Raw genomic sequence first — 12,947 nt, 5'->3', positions numbered from 1 at the left:
TGAGGTTACTCATCTTCCTCTTGCTTGTTTTGAAGGAGAGTCAGACATGATTGGTGCTATATTATTCTAAAATATATGTTATTACTCGTCTTCTTTGTACATTTCTATTTTATATTTCTCTTGTATGTGCTAAATCACAAATATTAGCAGTGTTAGGCCAGGTATATGGTAACTCCAAAATTGAATTTTCTATTAAGAGGAACATTAATATATACACATAGGGGAAAGAGACCATTGGGGTTCACATTCCAATGTCTCTTTGTCTTATTTTATATCTACATATTTACAATATATTTGCCAAATCCCGGAGGATTAGTTGTCAACATTCCCCTGCTTAATCGGAAGGGGTGTTTGTAAGTCCGAGCATCATTCTTAATCCTTCAAACTTTTCTCTTCCAAGCACTTTGGTGAAGATGTCCGCAATCGGTTCATTTGTGAAACAATGGCATAGGTGAATAGTCTTGGCCTCAACATCATGTCGAATCAAATGATACTTTGTATTGATATGGTTGGTTCGATCATGGAATTTTGGATTCTTGGCCAATTTTATTGGAGAAGTATTGTCAATTAAAATAGGAATAGATTGCACTTTTGTTTCTCCTGTGTTGTTGCCCAAACTATGCAGGCAAGGTGCGACAATGCTCAGGGCGAGGGCTGTCACTCTGATCTCCACCCTCTCCATTCTAGTTGTCTCCCTACAACAAGCTATGGGGGTTAGTCCATTTAAAATGTGCAGATGGAAGACTTGTTGGCAACCAACGAGTCCAGGAGACATGACTGAATGGCCTAGCAACTTGGTTAATTTTAGCAAGTTAAATGATATGATTAGATTATTATGGAAGACTAGTGCCTTAAATAGAGTCAATTACTTGCTTAAGACAAATTAATTACCAAGTCACCGGATGAACAATTGTTGCTTAAGGATGCTTCACTATCCTAAATGAGATGCAAATCTTATAATCTAGGTGAGATGCAGAATCTTGGTTTATTTTAAGTTATATGCCTATTCTAAGTGTATCCCTCCTCTTAACTATTTTGAACTCTAGTCTCTAGAGTAAGTTGTGAGCGAGAAACCGGGGGGAAGCAAATTGAGGCTCGGTTAATGATACTTCCCCTTGGGTTCTAACCACCCGATGCCTTTGGCGTTGCAGAGACTGTGGCTCTGACGACTGCAAGGTCACCGTGTTAACTACTAAAGAGGTGCTAGACTGCTCAAGCTAGATGAGAAAGGTGGGCCTATCTCTCTATAGAGCAAGCTTATGCTTGAAAGTTATTTAATTAATGCAAGAGGCTAGCCCTAAGATGCAAATGCAAGATTTGGGTGCTCTTAAGGTGAGATTATTTGGTTACTTATGTACCCAATTACAATGATCTTCAATTATAAACAACGAAATACTTAAACAATAAACAATTTCAACCACAAAAGAAAGAGCTCAAATTAAATGGTGCCAGAAAAATGTTGCCAGTAATATTATTAGACAATTATAACTCAAAAGATAAACAAGACGAGATTAATGCTACTTAAGACAATTAGTAATCACCAATATGCTAATTAGATACACAATTAGATCCCTTATCGCAATTATGATTAGAATAGCATCCACAAGAGTTATCCAATTTAACAATGAGTGATGAATCCACTTATCTAATGACAATAATGGCAACGAGAAATTAAGAGAATTAATCCACAATGTCACTTAGAGCAAATTACCAATCATAATAGAGCACTTATGTGTGTAAATGCAAGAGTGCAACTAGATGTCAATGACCAAAATTATGTCCAAATGACTTCAAACATAAACGATTATGAATTATAAGAGCTCATTGGCCAATCTTAGAGACTTAAGAGTGATTTATTACTGCTGCAACCTTGTTTTCAGTAGTCTGCCATTTTATATCAGCAGTCAAGAAACGATGCAAGATGCCAAAGATAAGCTAGAAAATCAATGCATTCAACTTCCAATGATATTCACTTGATTATAAGACTACTTAAACACTATAGATCAGATTTTTAATGTTCAGATCAGACCTCAGAAAAACATATATCAGACTTGAAATAACTCAGAAAATTAGTGATTCAGTCCAACAAGGTGCCAAATTATCAATGCCCAAGAGGCTCCAATGATTAGCTAATCAAGTTGAGTGATTATTAGATAATCTTTAGTCAATTTTAATGATTTTATTAGTGTTATATGACTGCATAAAATGGCTGTAACAAAACAGAGAAAATGAGGAGGGGAAAAGAGGCAAACCAAGAGGCCTAGAGGCCTAGTTGAGGGCTAGTTTGACCTCCAATGAGCTTGGGTACCTGCAACCACCAAATTAGCTCTAATATTGCTGCAAAACCACAATGTTAGCCCACTCAAATAATATCAAAATCAGAGATGACTGAATATAAGGCTAGGGCAAGGGTTATAAGGCTAGAAACCCCAAGACTAGGGCTAAAAGGGTCAACAGAGGGCTGGAAAGGCCAAGGAGAAGCACGAAAAAGTGAAATAAGCCCCTTAGGGTTGACGTCAAGCCCTTAGAGGCTGATGCTGGGAAAGAAAAGGCCCAAGAGGGCCTGCGGCTAGAGTTTCAAGGGTCCCAAAGGCTCCTAAGGTTAGCCTAAGCCCACGACTAAACGACTACCCTAAAGGGAGGCTGAGGCCCCAAGAAGGTTGTGGCTAGGGTTTACAAGGCCAAAATGGCCCGCAACTCACCCAAATGAGGAGAAAAGGCTGACACGGAGGGAAAAGAAGGCATGACTAGGCTGGAGAAGGTGACGGCTAGGCCTTTGAGGCCTCAAAATTTTTTGGGACCCCTGCAGATGCCAAAATTATTCATAAATCACTGCAAAAATGTTGGACCTCCATCTTGGACTAGACGTTGAACTTGGAGGGTAGATCTTAACTTCTTAGGCCTAAATCTACCTCAAAACCCTAGCAAAAATCTCTTGATCAACTTGAAGTTCACCTACACAAATGAATCAATGCATGCAAAAACGCCAAATATATATACAAAATCTAAAATCCCAAAAAATAATAAAACCTTAAGTGCTACAAAACAAATAGGTTACAAATATACAATATTTACAAATTAATATTTTTTTGGAGAAATAATATCAGATAAATAACAGTGGATGAGCAAATTTCGAAAAAATAAATATTGGCCGAAACTCTCCTACAAAATCAAATATCGTAAAAAAATCTTAGAGCTCAAACACATTCAGTTCTTCCCCACAGTCTATGAACTTGGAGCCCAAGGGCTAGCGTACTTGTAAACCTTTGTAATATTCTCAAATGAAATTGTTAGATCATATGGTGAATCAGATCACCTAAGATAGCATGTACCTATACAATGTTCTTAACTTTGGTGACACATTTGCCCCACAAGCACTGTGATTGGCCTTAATAGCTTGATCTTTGTTAATTTCTTTTCCAACCATGGCACTTCGAGTTAACCTGTTTCCAATGGGACAAGTGACCTCCTTGCAAAGAGATGTGAATTGCTTTAGCAGACTAGGAGGCATGTGATTCATTGAACGCTCTTTATGCTTGCTCTCTAGATCCTTTGGTCTAAGTTGGAGCTCCTAATTTTGTGATCTTTCCATTTTGTCTAGCCTATCCTGAATAACAATCATTTCTTCGGCGTGCTTTGATTCCATAATTTTCATTTGTTGTATGTGATTGACCTCCATAGTTTTTATCATGTTTTGTAACCTGTCCTCCATGGCACTCATTTCTTTAGCATGATCTAATTCCATTGTCTTCATTAATCATGCTTGGTTTTGTTCTGTGGTCAACAACTTGTTCTAAAGGGAGATTTGACCGACTTTCATTTCCTTTATTACTTTGTCATGATTTTCTTGGATGGAAATCATCTCTTTCTCATGAGTGGGTTACATGGTTTCGAGCTCCTTAACATGATTTTCTTCTATAGCTAATAATCTGTTCTGAAGACCAACTTCCATGTCTTGCATAGAGCTCATTTCTTTCTTATGATTTGTTTTTATGGTGTTCATCTTTTCAACATGCCTCTTTTATAGCTAACAACTTGGTGTGCATGAATTTCATTTCCTTAGAGTGATTCTCTTGGTTGAGTTCCATGGTTTTTATTAACTGAGCTTGAATAGATTTCATGTCTCTAAGCATTTGAGTTAATTCCTTGATAAGATGCTTATTATCAACACCCCTTTGATCATTTGTTCCTGCCTTTCCATTATCGAGGATTCTTCTTGCAACGACACAAGTGGATTCATCATGAAAATGCTCACAAGGTCTGCAATATGACAAATATTGATGCGGCACATTCTTTTGAAGCCTTTCCACGATAGTTGGGTCCTTTACAAGATCACTTTCATCTTTGTTCATAGCGCTAATGGTACAAGGCGAATACATTTGATCCCCATATCTATTTTCAAATGCGTTGACAATAGCTTTTAGAGAATCAAAGAAATTGCCAGGAAAATCACAAAACAAATTCCTAACATCACCTTCCAAGGAAAGGACAAAGAGCTGCATCTTGACATCTTCATGATCATAACATGCGGAGCCACAAAACCTTAGCATATGATGAGTAAACTTTATGAGATGATCTCTAGTGGTGATCACATTATTACTCGTGAAAGAAGGTAAATTATTAATGGCATTTTCCAGAATATCATGAGGAATTTCAGTAATACGACAAGGGGAAAACAAGTCATTTATGATGAATTGCTTAAAGGGATAAGGGGCTAATGGATGTTAGAGAGAGATCCTTGTTCAAGAAAAACAAGTGGTCTACAAGAAGCGGGCTTCTAGCAAAAATTCTTGTAAAAAATGAAAGAAGTGGAGTCGCCACTTGAACATGAATCTAACTCTAAAATCCAGAAGGCAAAAAACCGAAGAGTTAGTCAAGAACCAGGAAGAGAAAAAACTCTAGCCCTGGGTTAGGGAAAAGCAAGTGGATGTCAAGGAGGGCTTCCTGTCTTCGAAAAATGGATGCTTACTATAATATAATTTTTTTAACCAAGCTCTGAGAGTGGGGTTAACCGAGCTACCAGGATTTCTTCTAGTGTAAGCTCCTGTAAATGGATGAATAAGTGGAATCACCACCCAAACAGGAAACTAACCCAAACGTCTAGGCGCTAAGGTGCAAACAGAAAGGTGAATAGGGTGATGAGAAGATTAGTGAAGGAATGAAGAATGAGAGGATGAAAAGATGATGAGATGGAAAGGATGATGATAAAGTGTCGGAACCAATGTTGCACGAAGCGGGAGCGAAGCGGAAGTATTTTTTGGAAGCGGAAGCGCGGAAGCGTCATTTTCCAAAAATCTAGGAAGCGAAGCGTCCGCGGAAGCGTCTGCTATATATATATATATATATATATATATTTTTTTTTTGCATTTATACTCAAAACAAACATCCCAAATAGCAAATTAATTGTAGAAGACATGAAAACATGCATATTGTTTCATAAATCAAGATAGATATGGCATCCATGATTCCATTGTAGTTACGAGTATGTACAACAATCATCTATATTCTAGCTATTACAAACATACATCAAATTTTTAAGCATATTATAAAACATAAAACATATCTATGCATATTATGATTTATCTAGCAAGTGAGCAACTATCAACATTTGTCATGTCCAAAATTCAAATAATAATGTTTACAAAATATGTCACTTGGTCACCGCCAAGACAAAAAAGGTTCAAATTTCAAATTCACAAGCCTACAAGTCTAATGAGTAATCTATGACAAAAATAGTAGACTGTGAATATATCTACTAATCTCTCCTCCTTCCACCACGGACAGAATGTGTCGGCGGGCGGGGGCCTCCACGTGGTGGCAATGAAGAAGATGGTGCTGGTGGAAGTTGTGGAAGTGGCACTGAAACTGATGAAGAAGAACCCCCTGCTGTTGGTGTTGAACCATGGAACCTAAGAACCAAGGGACCAGATGGGGGTGGGGGTGGCATATCAACACAATCATCATCATCCTGGAATCACTCAAAAAATTCATGCAAAAAAAAACACTAGTTAACAAAAAAATTAAAAACATGAATTAGAGAAATGCTTTATAAGGAAAAATTGGAAAATTCATACCACAATGGACATACCTGGATAAGAGCATCCTCTAATTGCTCTAATCGCAACACTCCATCCTCCAAATTGGGCTCCTCTGGATTCTTGTCCCAAATCAACAGCTCTTTATTAGACTTTGCATCTTCATAGTAAGGGGACAACAATCGCAAGTTGTAATGAACATAAACCAAGCTCTCTGCCTGGTCTAAACTCAACCTGTTCTTTTTAACACTGTGGATGAAAGAATAAGAGCTCCAACACCTCTCTGCAGAAGAAGTGTTTACCACCTGTGATAGCACCCGCAATGCCAAAGCCTGTAGAAGTGGAGTACCCCCTCCATGCATGTTCCACCACTCGAGAGAAGAAAAAGTCTCTCGATCTTTAATTGCATGCATGCTCCCAAATGGACCAGTGTTAAGCGTATAGTTGCTCACCTGTCTCCGTACCAATGCAGCCTCCTCATCAGGGATTAATTTACTCAATGCAGCCATATATTTTCTGTGAACCTCTTGATCTTGGTGTGGTTTTCTCCTGCTTCCCCCCCAGGTGCTGGTGTTGAAAGCCATGATGGATGATAGTATTTAGGTGTCAAAACATATGCTAATGCATGCAATGGAACATTTAGCATTTCCCATTGGTTTTGCACCTCTACATGAATATAATTGTACGTGGTATCTCTAGGCTCAACAATGTCTTTAATTTGCCCCAACATGCTATCCATTTGCTCATACACCTCCCCAATTACTGGTCGATCTGAATGTGCAAACTTGATCATGTAGTAAATTGGTTTGGTGAATTGCAAAACATGTTTAACCTGTGACCAAAAGTAACTGTCAAGAACAATGTCCTTGACTGCATTAGCACCATCTATGTCTGTGTTAATTTCATCCCATGTTTCAGCACACACCAGATTAGTTAAAGCTTGTCTCACCTTCACTAGCCGCCTAAAGATGAGGTAATAACTAGCAAATCGTGTCTTTGCAATTTTAATCAATTGCAACTTGGAGTAAGTGCCATAGAAGTAGTTTACCCTTGTATGCCCTGTGATGAATTTAATGAGCTGCTTCCCTCTCCTGTAAAGCTCAGTAATCCACCCACATTCTTTGTGCTTCACAATATCATGCATCAAAAGGTTCAATGTGTGAACCAGGCACCTAGAACAAAAGATGTGTGGATGAGTACGCTCAATATTTTTTCCTGCTACCTTACAATTTGCTGCATTATCTATGATCACTTGAACCACATTATTTGGACCAACATCTTTGATTGATTTCAATAGGAGATCTGCAATGTTTTGTGCAGATGCAGTGATGGAGGAGGAGTCATGACATGTAATAAATATTGCACCACTAGAAGAAACACCAAGAACATTTATCAAATGTTGGTTTCTAATATTTGTCCACCCATCTGATACAATGGATACCCCAGAATCTACCCACTCATTTGTAAAACGTGTCAAAGCTCTTTGAACCTTAGCTTTTTCTCTTTCTAATAACACTGTTCTAGCTTTCTCATAGTTGGGGGCCTTGTATCCTTTTGGGGCTTCATTGATGGCCTTTACCATTTCATGCCAATAGGGAGAGCGAAGCACATTGAATGGTACACCGCAAGCACAAAGAAAACGGACTATCTTTCCATCCACATCATCCCTCCCAACAACATTAAGGAAATCCCCTATTGTTATTCTACCTCCAGAGCTTGCAGAAGTACCATGAGGAGATGAGCAGCTACCAAATTTAGAGGTTGCACTTGATTCAGAATGAGTTCTTTGTTTCTTGTTTTTTTGTTGTGTAGCCATCTCTATTTGGATGTATTTTCTTCTTTCTTCAGCGGAAATGTTTGGGCAAATTTGTACCCCCACAGGACCCTTTTTTTCATCACTGTCCAGCACCCCACAAAGATGCCTCCTCAAACGGGTATATGAACCACAATATGGTTTTCCTTCATGACAACCATGAGGGCACACAAATTTGTAAGATCCACCACCCTTTCCCCCATCAAGTTTGGTCACATAGTTCCACAAGGGTGTTGATGTAGCTTTCCCATCTTGTGTTTCAGTGTCCTCTTCAGGTTCATGCCCTTCCTCTTCAAGCCCTTCCTCCTCATCATACATTGGGTCACTCATATTGGGACCACCGTCTTCTTGTGTTTCATCCCTTCTATTTCTATTCCCCCTTGCCATCATTAAAACCAAGAGTGGAATGATACATAGAAACCAAAAGAACACCATCTTGGAATATGGATATAGGTGGTGGACAACCTGTAAGTAAAGGAGCAAGTAGAAACAATGGGAAAGAGTAGGAGACGGAGGAGAAAAATACAAAAAAATTGTCAAAAAAATAAGGGAGTTTGGGGTTTGAACTTACCTCTTTAGCTCTTGTAGATGAAGTCCTCCAAGCTCTTGCTCCAAGCTCCTCCTCCTTCTCCTAGCTCCTCCTCCTTCACTCCTCCAAGCTCTCCTCTCTTCTTCTCTCCTTTCCTCTCTTCTCTTCTCCTCTCCTTTCCTCTCTTCATCTCTCCTCTCCTCTCTTTTCTTCTCCAACTCTCATAAACTCAAAGTGAGAAAATGAGGAATGAATGGAGGCTTTATTCTTTTCATTCCTCACCTTAATCTCACTCTAACCTCACCCTAACCCACCCCCTTTATGTTAAGTTAACATAAATTAAAAAAAAAATCGTTTTTTTGCCTTGCGCGCGGCCTCCTTTCCAAAGCGTACAGAAGCGTACGGGAAGCGTACACTTCCTCCTCCGAAGCGCCACGCTTTTGAGGCCTGAAGCGCCGTACGAAGCGCGCTTCGGAGGTCTGGAAGCGGCGCTTCCAAAATTCCAGGAAGCGGCGCTTCCGAATTTGGAAGCACCACTTCGGGCCACGCTTCCTAGGCGCTTCCGTACGGGACGCGCTTCGGGGCTTGGATCCGCCCGGGGGGGGGGGGGCGCTTCGTGCAACATTGGTCGGAACGCCAAGGACCAAGAAATTTTGTCCTCGAAAACGGCATTATAAAATGTTGTTGCCCTAACTGTACATGCAAGGTATGACAATGCTCAAGGCGGGGGTTGTCACTCTGATCCCCACCCTCTCCATTCTAGTTGTCTCCCTACAACAAGCTATGAGGTGTAGTCCCTATGAAATGTGAAGATGGAAGACTTGTTGGCAATCGACGAGTCCGGGAGACACAACTAAATGGCCTAGCAACTTGGTTAATTTTAGCAAGTTAAATGATTTGATTAGATTATTATGGAAGATCGGTGCCTTAAATGGAGTCAATTACTTGCTTAAGATGAATTAATTACCAGGTCATCGGATGAACAATTGTTGCTTAAGGATGCCTCACTATCCTAAATGAGATGCATACCTTACAGTCTAGGTGAGATGCAAAATCTTGGTTTATTTGAAGTTATATGCCTATTCTAAGTGTATCCCTCCTCTTACCTGTTTTGAAACTAGTCTCTAGAATAAGTTGTGAGAGAGAAATCGAGGGGAAGCAAACTGAGGCTTGATTAACTAAACCTCCCCCAAGGTTCTAACCACTTGATGCCTCCGGTGTTGTAGAGACTGTGGCTCTGACAACTGCAAGGTCACCATGTTAACTACTAAAGAGGTGCTAGACTCCTCAAGCTAGATGAGAAAGGTGGGCCTATCTTTCTATCGACCAAGCTTATGCTTGGAAGTTAATTAATTAATGCAAGATGCTAGCCCTAAGATGCAAATGCAAGATTTGAGTGCTCTTAAGGTGAGATTATTTGGTTACTTAAGTACCCAATTACAATGATCTTCAATTATAAACAACGAAATACTTAAACAATAAACAATCTCAACCACAAGAGAAAGTGCTCAAATTAAATGGTGCCAGAAAAATGTTGTCGGTAATATTATTAGACAATTAGCTCAAGAGATAAACAAGACGAGATCAATGCTACTTAAGGCAATTAGTAATCACCAATATGCCAATTAGATACACAATTATATCTCTTATCACAATTATGATTAGAATAGCATCCACAAGAGATATCCAATTTAACAATGAGCAATGAATCCACTTATCCAATGACAATAATGGCAATGAGAAATTAAGAGCATTAATCCACAATGTAAATTACCAATCAAATTAGAGCACTTATGTGTATAAATGCAAGAGTGCAACTAGATGCCTTTGACCAAAATTATGTCCAGACTCCAAATGACTTCAAACATAAACGATTATGAATTATAAGAGGTCATTAGCCAATCTTAGAGACTTAAGAGTGATTTATTACTGCTGCAACCTTGTATTCAGAGATGTGCAATTTTATATCAGCAGTCAAGAAACGATGCAATATGCCAAAGATAAGCTAGAAAATCAATGCATTCAACTTCCAATGATATTCACTTGATTATAACGTTGCTTAAGCACCATAGATCCGATTTTTAATGTTAAGATCAGACCTCAAAGAAACATATATCAGACTTGAAATAACTCAGAAAATTAGTGATTTAGTCCAACAAGGTGCCAATTTATCAATGCCCAAGAGGCTCCAATGGTTAACCAATTAAGTTGAGTCATTATTAGATGATCTTTAGTCAAATTTAATAATTTTATTAACGTTATGCGACTGCATAAAATGGTTGTAACAAAACAAAGAAAACGAGGAGGGGAAAGAGACGAACCAAGTGGTGTAGAGGCCTAGTTGAGGGTTAGTTTGACTTCCAATGAGCTTGGGTACTTGCAACCACCAAATGAGCTCTAATACTGCTGCAAAACCACAATGTTAGCCTACTCAAATAATATCAAATCCGAGATGACTAAATACAAGGCTAGGTAAAGGGTTAAAAGGCTAGAAAACCCTAAGACTAGGGCTAGAAGTGTCAACAAAGGGTTGGAAAGGTGAAAGTGAAGCACATAACAGGAAAATAAGCTCCTTAGGGCTGATGTCAAGCCCTTAGACGCTGACGCTAGGTAAGAAAAGGCCCTAGGGGGCTGCGGCTAGGATTTCAAGGGGGGGGGGCAAAGGCTCCTAAGGGTAGCCTAAGCCCATGGCTAGGTTGGGAAGAGAGGGTCCAGGCCTCTAAAGGGCTAGACGACTACCCTAAAGGGAGGTTGAGTCCCCAAGAAGGCTGCAACTATGGTTTACAAGGCCAAAATGGCCCGTGACTCACTCAAATGAGCAGAAAAGGCTAACGCAGAGGGAAAAGAAGGTACAACTAGGCTGGAGAAGGTGATGGCTAGGCCTTGGAGGCCTCAAAAAGTTTTTTGGACCCTTGCAAATGCCAAAATTCACCACAACTCATTGCAAAAATGCTGGATGCTTCCTTCTTGGGCTAGACGTTGAGCTTGGAGTGTAGATCTTGCCTCTCTAGGCCTAGATCTACCTCAAAAGCCCACCAAAATTCTCATGAACAACTTGAAGTTCACCTGCACAAATGAATCAAAGAATGCAGAAACCCCAAATATATATACAAATATAAAACCCCAAGTGTTGCAAAACAAATAGGTTACAAATATATAATATTTAGAAATTATTTTTTTTTAGAGAAATAATTTAGATAAATAACAATGGATGAACAAATTTCGAAAAAATAAATATTGGTTGAAACCCTCCTACAAAATCAAATACCATAAAGAAATCTCAGAGCCCAAACACAGTCATCTCTTCCCTATAGTATGTGAACTTGGAGCCTAAGGACTAGCGTCCCTGTAAATCTCTATAATATTTTCAAATGAAATATTTAGATCATATGGTGAACCAGATCACCTAAGATAGCATGTACCAATAGAATGTTCTTATCACTGACAAATGAAATAACATTTATTTAGCAATATTCAACACAATATGGGATCACACATAGCTAACATATACCACAGATCAACGAAAGAAAAACACCATAAACTAAACCCCAAAATCTTTCTATTATGATACAAAATGTTCCTAGCAGAGCAGTGGTTCAATACCAATGTTCAAGAATTACATCATCCAAAGATATTCAATAGAAGCAAAAAGACTTCCTTATATAGAGAAACCACTCCGAGTGGAAAATAACAACTAGTTGGATTGATTCCTGTCAAAATAATTCGACCGTTGAAAATATCTTGATCATCTTTTAATCTCCACTGTCGAATTTTTTAATTTCGAGTAAAAATTCGAATTTTTCTTGAAGCCCACTTTTAATTAATCCAAAAATTAATATTTTGGATTAATTTCCTAAAAAAATTGACTTTGACTTAACCACCAAGGTCCAAGCGCTCAAATTTTATGAAAATACCAATTTTTCTATTGGTGGGGGACCTCCAAAATTTGACTTTCCTTTGACCCACGATTTTTTATTGTTTTCCACTTGGAAATAAATTATTTTCTCTATAATTATTTTTTTGACTCAAAATTAATTATTTTTTGGCTTAAGATTTAATTTAATTTTGCCAGAAAAGTTAACTAATTGACACTAAAAGAGATTAATTATTTTTTCTACCCTCAAATATTTTAGCCATGGTGTCTAAATATGAGGGACCATGCACCAATATTTTTTTTTTGTTTTTTGTTATTGTACATCAAATTATTACAATATCAACCCTTAAAAGGGGAAAACACATTTAGACTCATACCCTCAACAATTTACCCAATTTTGCGACTCAATATGATCTAGTATAGGCCAAATGTGTTTGTAATAAAATAATTTAGCCAAATGTGTTTAAATTATTCCGCAACACACTTTTACAAAAGACTCGATATAACACTAGGACTCACTTAAGACCTTGTCAAGGATTCCACCCTAGCTTTGGGGTTTAAGCTGAAAGAAAAAATCTGTCGATTATTCTTGTTTAGAAACACACATAATTCGGTGAGATTAAAAAACTTCTTAGGATGAAATATGTTGCCAACATTAGAGGCTTAACTAGGTGTTGTTACATAATTAAACGATCA

General features: G+C 38.4%; 1 protein-coding gene across 9 annotated transcripts in view; it reads left to right on the top strand.

The window, feature by feature from the left end:
- Positions 1-12,947, top strand: part of PSS1 (phosphatidyl serine synthase family protein) — a 270,634-nt gene that overhangs the window by 72,933 nt on the left and 184,754 nt on the right. The window lies entirely within an intron of this gene.

Source organism: Pinus tabuliformis, chromosome J, assembly GCF_031772625.1.
Source record: "Pinus tabuliformis cultivar Carrire ecotype Pingquan chromosome J, CPIR1, whole genome shotgun sequence".
Classification (NCBI taxonomy): Eukaryota; Viridiplantae; Streptophyta; class Pinopsida; order Pinales; family Pinaceae; genus Pinus; species Pinus tabuliformis.
Note: the sequence above shows the minus strand (reverse complement) of the source record. Positions and strands in the feature narration are given on the sequence as shown.